The following is a 13,137-nucleotide window of genomic DNA, read 5'->3' on the forward strand; positions in this document are numbered from 1 at the left end:
GCAAATGCCAGGAGAAAGTAAATAAATGTTTTTATCCAACATAGATATGGATCCAGTTAAAGCCATTTTATAACAACTGAAGGGATATTGACACATGTTTAATCTGACTTTGGTTAACATTTTCTAATTATAGAAATTGATATAAGAAATGGACTATAGAAGGTAAGTATTTTTATTTATCTTATTAGGAACTAAAGGAATGAGTAATTGGCCAAGTAACTGATAATATAAAAATTATCTAAGTGAATGTACAGCTTACGAGTATAGAGAAATTTTCTCATTAGCCAGATTTGACAGTTCACCTGAAGACATAAATGAGGGTAGCCTTAAATCCTGAAACCAGAATAAATCTCGCTTTGTTTAAATGGACATGCAGAAGCAATGGAGCATGTCCCTTCTTTTTTGTGCTTCATTAAAAATCTGACAGACCTTTTTTTTAAAAAAAATCATCTTACACCTAAGGATTTGGTGATGTTTTGCATTTTTTCCCCATTGTTTGTAGAACTGCTCTGAGCAATTTTATGGATGGTTTTCCTTCATTTTAACATACTGCCATGTTTTCTTAAACACTTGGCTTTATTCTCCTAAAACTGTCATGAAATCACACAAAGCAAAGCACTATTAATCTCCTATTTTCCCCTGCTTAACTTTTTTTTTTTTTAGTAAGGTTTTCTGATTGTGGAAAGGAACAATGGAGGAGCTCTCTGTCATTTATGTATTCCTTGCTTTTAACATTTTTAAACGATTAGTAAACCTCAAGTTTTGTTTTCGTCTCTGTTGTGTGGCTATTTGGTCAAAGTAACAAGGAGGATAAACCCTAGTGGACAGACTAACCTTGGTGGACTTTCCTTTATGGTTTTCTTCAGAATTCCTTTTCTCAGATTCTATGGCAAACCAAGTTTTTGTTATTTCTTTCCAGCCCATCAGTACATTATTATTATTTTTTTACTGAGATAAACCTTCTCAAGCAATCCAGAGTCCTCTGGAATGCAACAGCCTACAGATTCACTAAATTCCATTCAATTCAATGTGAACAGAAGAATGAGTCCAATTGGTCAGACAAGGGATTAATCTTTGAAACATTTATAATAACTCCCCAGAAGACCTTCTGGGCAAGGGAAAGGAACTTCTCAGTGGTTGCCTATCAAATGTTCAACTCCCACTTAAAGAGGTAGTTGGCCTTTCAACAACCAAGGAGATCTTTCTATTTTAGAGTCACTTGTTCCATGGCACAAGCCTAGATTTTAGTTCATGTTAATATGACATCTAGGGGAAAAAAAGATGATTTTGAAACTCCAGGAGGATGATACAGTTCTAAAAGATATTTGGCAATTGAAGACTGGAGACCAAATGGCTGTTATAGACATTTAAAGTATTATTAAAGGACTGAAGAAGGTGCATTTGTAATATAAACTTCCAGATTCTCCCTACATTGCAATACATTGATAAGTACAAAATTTCATGGTTGATAAAGCAGGAATGGTTATTAAAGTTGTCTTCATTGTTGTTAAGTTCAATAGTTTTTACTGGTTTGTAGGAAAGATTTCTATGCTGCTTTTTGATTTTAAAAAAAATCCCAAAGCAGTTCATAAAAACAGTAACATAATTTTAAAATAAATGACTTAATGACAGAATTAAACTGTATGAAAACAGAGTGAAATAAGATAAAAACAGAATAAAATCAACACAGGGAGAAAATCAGCCACTAAGGTAGAATAATAGGGTCGAATTAACGGTTGGAAGAGGTCAATGTAAGAATATAAGTTTTCTTTTAACTAAGACCATTTTCAAGACTGATGTATCACTGAGCAAGAGGGATCTGATGTAATTTAACATGTAGTTTTGAATCACCTAGTGCTGCTCAATGGTGATTTGAATATTAAACCACCACTATGATTATGGCTTATGAACAGTCAAATATGTTCCTTTAGCAGTGCATGTAGTACAGTAGCTCAGCTAATACCCAAGCATACTTCATTAGATGCAGCTTCCAAACCAATTCTAAGAACAGCCCAATGTAGAGCAAACGACACAGTTGAGAAGATAATTTCACCTAAATGGTGACATTATGAAATTCTCCTGATTTTGAGGAATAGATTCACATCTGTGTTTGTTACTTCTTTTTGAAAAGTGTCTGATAAAAATGGGGAAAAAAATAAAGTAGTCTGTTTCTACATGGTCTAGCTTAACCACTAAATTATTTTTTTTATCAACGTGCATGGATATTACACAGATCTTTTTCTTTTCTTTTTTCAAATTATTTAGTCTTTTCTTTCTCTCTTGCATGCTCTCTCTCACATACACAGACTTAAAGAAAATTTCATTGTATCTTTTTTCCCTTGCTGGTTTTTAGTTTTCTGTATTTCACTATTAAAAATAATAATAAAAGTCTTGAGATTACTAAAAAACAGTTGGCCTCCTTGTCAGAAAAGTCACCTGGGTTCCACTGACAGTGATGGGTCATAGAAGAATACAGGGATAACTTTGATGAAAACAAAATACAGAAACAGGGAAAATAAGAGACAACTCAGTTATGGGAAAGGAGAAGGGATGAGAAAGAAACTTAGACAGGGGACGGACAGAAACTCTGATAGGCTTTCATGGATTTGTTATTATACCATACAACAATATCGTAGAATTCTTGTAATCCTTGCACTGTTTCCTGATCTGGTCTATTTGCTGATATGGATCCAAGAGTTCCAAGATGGTGAACCTATTTTTTTCAGAAGTAGAACCAATTTAGAGCAGTCACTTCCTCTACTTCCTAATTCCAAGAGCCATTTTCCTACAGTGTTTTTGTCTTACCAGAATTCGGGTTCAGTTCATTGACCCTGGTGCATTCTACTGCTTTGTTCAAGCACCAGTTTAGGTTATTTTGACAAGCTCTTCTGATTAAGGTTCAGAAATAGAACTGACTATCATCAGCATAAAGGTGATGCCTTGCCCTTAATCATCTAATGACTGTATCGGTAGCTTCATAGAGATATTAAATAGAACTGGGGAAAAAAGATAGTATCTAAAGGTGCCATACAGTAAGATCTCCAGAAAGCCATCTTGCACTCTGTCTCAATGCTACTCTCTTAGAACTGCTTCCTATGAAATAATTACATGTGCTTCTAAATCTTTATCTACGATGTTGGCCCAGATGGATGCTTGCTGAAGTCCAAAAAGAATAGAACTCGTGCTCTGTCTACATTCTTCCAGTTATAACTCATCTTATAACCCACACAGTCCCATATCTGGGGCAAATTCCAGGATATAATAGATTTAAATAATCAGCATCCTTCAAGAATTCATGTAGCTGCACTGCTATTATATTTTTATCATTTTCCCAATAAAGGGAAATAAGAAGGTTTTTAAGAAGCAGCCATACCTCCATCACTTTAAGGACAACTGAGATCACTCACTCATTTACTTTCTTCTGGATCTTCTCAGACAGACACCCTCCCCAAGCTGCTTCAAATTAGTCATGACGGGGACAAATAAATTAGATGCAAGTGTCTTGTCCACATTTGTAAGACACAAAAGCTGGACTTGACACTGGACAGGGATGTTAAATTGGACACTTGATCTGAAACTCTTCTTAGGGCAGCAATTAAACCATGTGAGGTTGTTCTCAAAGACCTCTGTGAAATTTATATTTATGGAAAGTGGCTGTGCTGTAGATTCCACCTGGTACTTTTCCACTTCAGTGATTAGATGTTTGCATGTGTATACTCTTCTGGCTACTAGAAATACCGAATGGGGGCTTGGAACAATGTGAAGTGAAAGCATGTGGCCTCTTGGCTTTAGAAGTGGAACAGCCTTGAATGGATGCTTTGCATGAACTTTCACTGAAGTGAACTCATGTTGTGAAGCTTTGCACAGCTCTACTAAATTTTTTACAACAGGCACCCAAGGGATATAAAACAGTATTTCTTGCAACCAATTCTATGTTGGGCAAACAGGACGACAATTAAAAACAAGAATCCAGGAACACCGACTAGCAGTCAGTTGGCAATACCACAAATCCTTGCTCTCGATCCACATTGACACCGAGCAACACCAGTTTGACTGGGATGGAACAAAGATCATTGGCCATGCCACCACCTGCCACATACACAAATTCATCAAAGCCTGTTATTCAGCAAACGGGTCGATCAAAAACATATTAATTTGGAACTAGCATACAAACCCGTAAGAAACCGGATAAATCGGGCAACCAACAATGGCATTGACCATCTCTTCACCAGATGATCCCCACACAATGTTACCAGTCAATCACACAACCAGCCAACCATATCACCACACAATATAAATGGAGGACAACTGAGACAAGATGCTTTAAGTCCCACGGCTGATGTTGCCTAGCCTGGCAGCGAAACATTTGGGAGCTGAACAGGAAGCTTGGAAACAAAACCATTGCCAACACTATTTCTTATGATAGATGCCCTAAATCCCTCACAGTTCTGCTAGATAACTTCTCAAAAGGAGATACAAAGAACCTTTCCAATACACGTGATTTTCCATGATAACATGTTTGGTTTGACCGAGACTTTTGTTAACAGCTGTCATCTAGTTGATTTTTATTGCCCTGAGTTCTGGGTGAATTAGGTAAATACATTGGTTTGATTTATGAAGAAAATATTGCTTGAGGACCAGTTTTACTAAGGCACCAGACTAGAAAGTAGGAGATCATGAGTTAAGTTCCTTCTTAGCCAACAACATCTCATAAAAGGGTAGCTGTTCTTGGAAAAATAGGAGGAAGAAGTGGTGTTCGATATGTTAACTGCCTTTAATTATTTATAAAAATAATATAGGCAGCATACAAAACAAACAAATAAATATGAATATTGCATTAGAATAAGGCAATCAATGTTCAAGGTAAAAATTCAGCACCTACCCTGGCCTAATTTAAATGCTATGGGTTCAGCTATGAGCCACACATAGAAATGACAATCTGTCATGGAGTTGTTGAGATGGTAAGGAGAACAGAGATGGCAGCCTAATTATGCATCAAAAACAAGTTTGATTAAAACCTGTGAGCCAATCTAAATAAATTAGGGCATGGTAAAGGAAAGAGTACTTTCTATTTATTATCATCTGGCCGATGATTAGAGGAGCTGCAGAGCCCCTTTTAAATGCACTGTCCTTGAACATCTCTTGCAAGGTTGAGCTCGCTCTTGAATAACCACCATCCTAAGATAAAACTGGTGCCACCATCAACATTAATTTATGATGCCAGTTGAAAGGAATGATTTTTCCATACAGTGAGATGCTGGAAAAGTGAAATAGGCTCTCTCTACAATCAAACCTTCACATGCTAGTATTTTTGCAATTAAGTTTTAAAATTCCTTTTGTATTTTTTTAAATATTTTTATGATATATTTTTAATTCTGTTAGCCACTCTCAGTTCAACAGAAAGATAAATGGAATAAAATATATTATTTTTTTTTTAAAAAAAGTAAAGCACACAAAGTAAAAATGTTACCTATCCGTAAGCAGGCCAAATGCAGCCCCAGCAGGTATGATATTTTGTTAAAGGTTTAACAAAGAAGCACATGTTGAAAATGTGGCTTACTTTTGATGAACCCTTGACTTCTTCTCCAACTATTAGGTCACAACTTTCTATTTGAGTATTGTTTTCCCTTTTAGATAATCAATTATCTCTCTTTTTTTTCTTACCTCCTACACCAGTGGTGGCGAACCTATGGCACGGGTGCCAGAGGCGGCACTCAGAGCCCTCTCTGTGGGCACACGCACCATTGCCCCAGCTCCACCTTCCCCTGCAGCCCCCTCCTTACCAGTAGCCCCCCTGGAGGAGAGTAGCCCGCGGGCATGGCCCACACGGACCAGCACAGGCAAGGACATGACAGACGGGCAGCAGAGACAAGACTCCACCCTCGCATCCCCTCGCAGATGATGATGTGGGGTGCGGGCAGAGGATTTGGCTGCCATGGTGCTGCAGGGCCACCTGGGCAATCTGTGGCGGGCCATGGAAGCAGTAGCTGGCCCTGTGGGTGGGCGGGGCAGGGAGCAGAGCAAGCGAGGGCGGGGCATTTTTTGGGCACTCAATGTGTAAAAGGTTCGCCATCACTGTCCTACACACATTTAAGGAAAACCAGTTTTGTGTAGTGGTTATGGTACCAGGCTAGAAACTGGGAATTTTACTTCCTGCTTAGGCACAAAGACAGCTGGTGTCCTTGGGCCAATCACTTTTTCTCAGCCCTAGGAAGCAGGCAAAAGATAAACCAATTTTTTTAAAAAAAAACCTTGCCAAAAAACCTGCAGGGATTTCTCTAGGCGCAGGGATGTCAAACTGCCAGCCTGCAGGCCGGTTTCATCATACCAACTTGAAGAGCCCAACCTCCTCCCAGACCCACATACCTATTCAAGATTGGAAATCTTTCCTTATACATAGCTCCCTGAAAAACTGTTTAGATCTTCCCAGCTGAGTGAGAACTGTCTATGGGTTGTATTGTTATGTGCTTGGTCACCAACTTATATTTTATATTTTTATTTGTATATTGTATTTGTTTATTGTTATATGGTAGGGCATCTATCTACCTACCTACCTACCTACCTACCTACCTATCATCTATCTATCTATCCAGCCACCCACCCACCCCTCACATCCTAGACATAAACTGTTTCAACTTCTCCCTCAGGATGCCGCTTTAGGGCATTGCATGCCAAAACAACTAGAGACAAAAAAAAAAGGTTTTTTTCCCCTTTGCCATCACTCTGCTGAACATCTAATTCCCACAGCAGTCTTAATTCCAAAGATATTTACCCATATAGTAGGCTGTATTGCTATTATCCTTTTCATCTTCTCATCTTTCCTACTATCTTCTCCTATTGGTATCTTATGATTTATCACTTCTTGTTTGTATCTTATGATTAATTATTGTAACTATAATTTATGATCTATGACCTATCCCTTTTTGTTTTTATGTATGCTGAGAACTTATGCACTGGAGACAAATTCCTTGTGTGTCCAATTACACTTGGCCAATAAAGAATTCAATTCTACTCTATGTCATTGATTGAATCATTTCTAATGGGAAATCCCAATAGTCCACAAACCTTTATTGGTTGATTGATGGCATCTATCTCCTGTCTTTTCTCTGAGGGAGAAACTGCCCAAGTCCAAATTATTGCAACCTACCGTACTTTTTAAAACATTCTATATATAGTATTTTTAACACAATTCTTTTCTAACTTTTCTTGTAAAATGTTTACAATTATGGATCTGATTTGCATTCAGGATGGGGCAAAGTGCCTGCCACTACCAAAGTTTAGTGATTTAGTTATTCTAAATTCTTCTTTAACACTGATTTTCCCCCCCCTCCAACCCCAGAATCCTTTGAAAATCTTTCTCAAAACAACAGCTGTGCAGTTTGGGATTTTTTTCTCCAGACCATACAGTATGTTTTTAATACTTCAACAATGGCCCAAATGTTTTATATGTCTTTTTCGTACAGTTACATCCCGGCTTGATTGCTGACTATATCAGCAGACTGGCATCTGTCTGATTAGGCACAATCATATTAGCCAAACTTAAACACAGCAACAGGAAATTTAGTTACAGATTCAGCATAAATATCTCTGCAGATTTTTTTTTTAATGAATATGTAAGAAGAAGAGAAAAGGCAGAAGGAAGAAAAAGCATGTAGCTGAAATTGCTTAGGTATTAAGTGTAAAGTGTGACTTGAAAGTAGATTCTCAGGCTCCTGCTGTAAAAGAGAGATGAATAAATACCAGTAAAGACACACGTTGGGAAAAATGAGGGGGGGAGAGAGAAAATAAGGTGATTTTCAGTTTTGTAGAAAACAAGAGTTATATTTATACATGCATAGCTTAAACAGAAAAGGCAAGCTACTCCATGAATGCAGCCTTTACATATTTCTGCAGTATATTTAAGTTCAAGTTAAGGACTGACTCTTACTAACTTACTTTATGTTGCTAAGTAAGACGTGTATTAAGTGAATTTTGTCTTATTTTATAACCTTTCTTGCCACATTTGTTAAGTGAATCACTGCAGTTGTTAATTTAGTAACACGGTCATTAAGCAAATCTCAACCTTCCCCTTGTCAGGAGGTCACAAAAGGGGATCACATGACCCCAGGACACTGCAACCATCATAAATATCTGTCAGTTGCTGAGCATTTGAATTTTGATCATATGACCATGGGGCTGCTGCACTGGCCATAAGTGTAAAAAATGGTCATAAGTCACTTTTTAAAGTGCCGTTGTAACTTCGAACAGTCACTAAATGAACTGTTGAAAGTGGAGGACTACCTGTACTTTAGATACTTTCAAGGAAGAATTTAAGTGTGTGGGGGGGGAGGGGAGGGAAATAAACCACCAGAATAGATTTGTGATACTGTTAATTTGATTTGGTCCTCATTGGAAGGGAGGACAATATGAAAGCATAGTTTTCTGACTTCTCTCTGGTTTCAAATCATATTCCATCTTTTGTAGAGGAGCTTGAGGTAACATATGGGATGCTTTTCTCTTTCTCTCCGCAACTACCATGTGAGATAGATAGGACTGAGGGAGGATGATTGCTTCAAAGTTCACCAAGTGGACTTCCCTGGCTGAGGTTATCTAAAACCACCTCCAGTCTCTCTCTTTGTTCTACCCAGAGACTTACTGTAAATACAAAGCAAATGGTAAGAGAATTGGCCTTGCTCTTACTATCTCTCTTGTCTCTCTGTCTCACTGTGGGTATGTGCATGCACGCCCTCAAGTCAATGTTGGAATAGCAATCATAATAGCACAGACTTTTATAACACTTCATAGTGCTTTACAGCCCTCTCTAAGTAGTTTACAGAGCCAGCATATTGACCCCAACAACCTGGGTCCTCATTTTACCAACTTCAGAAGGATAGAAGACTGAGTGAACCTTGAGCTGGTCAGGATCAAACTACTGGCAGTGGGCAGAATTAGCCTGCAATACTGCATTCTAGCCATTGCGCCACCATAGCAACTGACTGAGCTAGTCCCTGCAGTTTTCTTGGCAAGAATTTCAGAAGTGGTTTGTTATTGCCTTCTTCCTAGGGCTGAGAGGGAGTGACTGGCTCAGGATCACCTAGCTGAATTCATGCCCAAGGCAAGACTAGAACTTTCTAGCCTGATGACTTAACTGCTACATCAAACTGGCTCTCTCTTAATATCCCCATTCAAATTTATTTTATGGATATATACATACTTATGTGCATGTTTTACATTTCAGTAAGTATTTTGCCACATCGCCAATTGTAGCCATTTGTTTTAATTTACGAACATTTCTTTAAATAGAAGAGGAACATTTCCCATTTAGGGTCTTGTTCTTATAATCAACTGCTGCTAGCAACAATGTCGAAACCTTGATTTGGAGCCTGAAAAGCAAACTCTGCTGTGTGATAATGCCTCACTATTTATCACCACTATAATTAGTTTTCTATTGACTATGCTAGTTTTTCTTTTGGGTTCTGATATCAAGGTGCAGTGAAGCATGCAAACTATTAAGGAAGCGAGTCTAGAAAGAAATAGAGAAATGAAGATTACAAGGTTACAGATCAGGTAGGAAATACATATAAAGCAGCCATAAAAATGAAGCAGCAGTGAACTATTTTTCCTATGAAGAGCCATTGATCAGTAAGATCAATAGGACTCGCCAGAAATTTTGAATGGGAGGTTGCAACTGATGGTGTGTGGAATCAGATCAAAAAGGGGGTACAGTTTACTCTCGATTAGACTAACGATCACTCACTTGGGCCAATGCCCTTTCCACCACTCCAGCTACCCAGTCTGCCAACCAGAAAATATTTTGAAGTGCTCCAATTTTTCCATCTTTCCATTAGTTTCATTATCTTCATTTTATCTCACCCATCACCTGACAGCATTTTTGTAACCCCTAGGCATGCATGTTTTCTGAACATTTTAAAAATATTTTTGCTATTTAAATTTTCCTTTCCCTCCCTTTTTTTTTCTGTTTTCAATTCAGTGTTGACTGAATTGACAGAATTCTCCTTTTAATAAGGAGAAATCCACCCTAAACAAAATATCACATTCATAGCAATTTTAATTAAATGAACTCAAGGTAATTAAGGAAATAGTCACATCTTTTCCTGTTCACAGTTTATAATGGCAATAACCTCCGGGTTAGGTATTTCTTCATAATGATTATGTCAGTGTAGAGTAATTATTGAAACACACTAAGATGATTGTAAACTTTCTTCTATCATGAAACATTTACAAGCTTCTGGTGCATTTATCAATTCATTTAAACTAGATAACAGAACTCTGGAAACATTGCAGTACATTCAAAGATCTGTAAGAAGTTACCACGTGGAAATTCAATTTAAGTTTTTAACGTACACAAGCATACAAATATATGATTTTATGGTCTGGAGCAGAATACGAAAGTTGAATATGCATGTGTGTGCTGCCACAGTTAGTTTTCAAGCATATAAAAAAAAACCCCACTCTAAGACCAGTTGAGATATTACATTTAATATACAACTGCAGCTAAACATGGTAACTATATAGCTTACCTTTGGTTCTCCATATATTGTGTTAAAGTTTTGTACAACTTATGATCCAACCAAGTATGATTTTCCTGAGTTGGATGACTGAAAAATTTCAGGAATGTATGCCAAGAATGTTTAATGCCAACAGGATGTGGGAGAAGAAGTGGCAGAACTGGAGTGGTGGAGTGAAAAGCGAGATCAGCCTAGAGTCCCTGTGTAGCCACAAGTGAACTAAGTCCATTCCCTTTGAGTGCTGTTATCTCTTCTCTAACCTAAGCAGGTGTTTGAGAAGATTCTTGTGCATAGGCTACAGCAATAAATCAGTTTAACTGAACCTTCACTTGTGGACCTGATCTTTCACATTTTCATAGGGCATGAAGATCATCCCACCTGCCCATTTAAAGCAAAGCCATGACTACATTGACCAGCAGCAATATAGGAAAATGCTGGAGTTAGATGCTCTCTTTAGTGACAATGGCAAAGGCATCATTTCTTACTGTGTGAGAGAGACTGCAATGGTAAATTACTGTGTTGTTTTTTTTTTACCAAGAAAGCTACATGGGTAATTAAAATAAAGTGACTGATATAGTGTGAGATAATGAGCCCCTGAAGCCAGATGACACTCAAGATGCAACTGAAGAAGAGTGAATTATTTTTTCAAGTACTAGTGATATTTATGTCATACCTAGATTAAAGCCTTTGGCACATCTAGTTGCTGATATTGTCATGCAGGAAGAGAACGTCTGAAATAGCAAAGACAGAATTATAGTGGGAACATGGAATGTATGAAGCGTGAATGTAGGAAAGCTCAACACAGTGAAATGTGAAATGAATCGACTTCACTGACATCTTAAGCATCAGTGAACTGAAATGGACTGGCAATATACACTTTTAACTGCTTACTACACAGGACTTTAAAAAGGAGGAGGAGCAACACTGCTTTCATGCACAGGAAGGATGTATCAAGGGCAGCATTTCAGTACAATGCAGTTAATGATGAAATATCATCAGTTAGACTTCATGAACAACCCTTTCATATGATGATTGTCCAAGTTTATGCTTGAATCACTGCCGCAAAAGAAAGAGAAATTTAACATATTTTATAGTTAAGTTTAACACAAGCTGTGTTGTGATAGATATTGGAATGGCAAAGTTGGAAATGTAAGGAGAAAGATGTAGTTGGACTGTATGGCCCAAAAAACCAAAATGAAGCAAGGAAACAACTTATTGATTTCTGCTAATCCAATGATTTCTTCATTACTAATGCAGTTTTCAAAAAGCCAGAACAATGCCTATATAAGTGGATATCACCATATGGAATATACAGAAATTAAACTGGCTACATTATTGGAACAAGGAGATGGAAAAGCTCAGTTATAACAGCAGAGATCAATCTTGGGTTGACTGTAGAACAGATCATTAACTACTTAGGTGCAGGTTCCTAGTCAAATGGCAGGACTAAGCCAATCAGATTTCACTATATGATCTTAGACACATAGGCAATATTTTCAAAACTATCAGGAACTGCTTTGAAATCCTAAACCTCATTGATAAGCAACCAGAAGAACAGTGGAATTAAATCAGAGAAGCTACTAAGGATGAATGTGAAACGAAACAGAATGTAGCTTCTCAGTAGCTTCTACATTTTAAATCAACTCACAAAAATAAGAGAAACAGTGATCAGGATATAAACTGCAAACTAGCACTTGATAGGTAGAAATGAAGACTTGTAAAAAGATATTCAAGTGCTGTGATCTATCTATACCTACAAAGCTATGTTTTTCCCTGTGACACTGTATGGAAGTGAAAGTTGGATTTGAAGTACAGTAAGAGTATTGATGATTTTGAACTTTAATGTTGGAGAAGATTCCTAAAAATACCTGGACAGCCAAGAAAAAAAAATCAATCTTAGAACAAATAAATCCAAAGGCACAAATGAACAGGCTGAAATTATGTCTTGAACATGTTATGTGATGACAAAGCTCTCTTTGAGAAGTTTATAATGTTGGGAAGAGGAAGAGAGGAGGACAATAGCAGCAAAGTGGATGGACTAAATAACTGTACTGATTGGGGTGCTCTATGGAGACCTAAAGGGCCAGGTTAGGGGCTGACCATCCTAGAAAAGGTCTATCGATATAGTTATTAACACAGATTCTGATTTCATGCCACATAATCAATATCTAGTTTATAACTGGGATTCCAAGCCTGCCAGTAGCAACCAGTTAAGGGAACAGAGGCAAAGTACTACAGAACATTATGATATCAAAATATAAAGTTTACTGTGTGTTGATTTCTTGGGAGAAGCTAAACCAAAAGTTCAGGAATGGCTTGAATATAGAGCCCCTTCTTCTCTTAACTACACAGCATGAATTTGTCTTCATTCTTCCATTTCTTAGTTCATCCACTTCTCCTTTTGAAGTAGGACTCCTTTCCCCCAATAAAGCCAGCTGCAGCTCTTAATCCACTCTTTCTCCATAACTTTAACATCCTGAGTTAGGGTGTGGGGAAAAATGCACGCGCAGCAAACTGCCATGTTTCACACACACACACACACACACACACACACACACACAAACCTCATAATTCTATAACCTTTTGCTCCTCTACCCTTTATCCGAGTGAAGCAGCCAGAAGGTCATAC

This window comes from Crotalus tigris, unplaced genomic scaffold (assembly GCF_016545835.1).
Source record: "Crotalus tigris isolate CLP2741 ecotype Arizona unplaced genomic scaffold, ASM1654583v1 scf7180000018132.25964210502:946417, whole genome shotgun sequence".
Classification (NCBI taxonomy): Eukaryota; Metazoa; Chordata; class Lepidosauria; order Squamata; family Viperidae; genus Crotalus; species Crotalus tigris.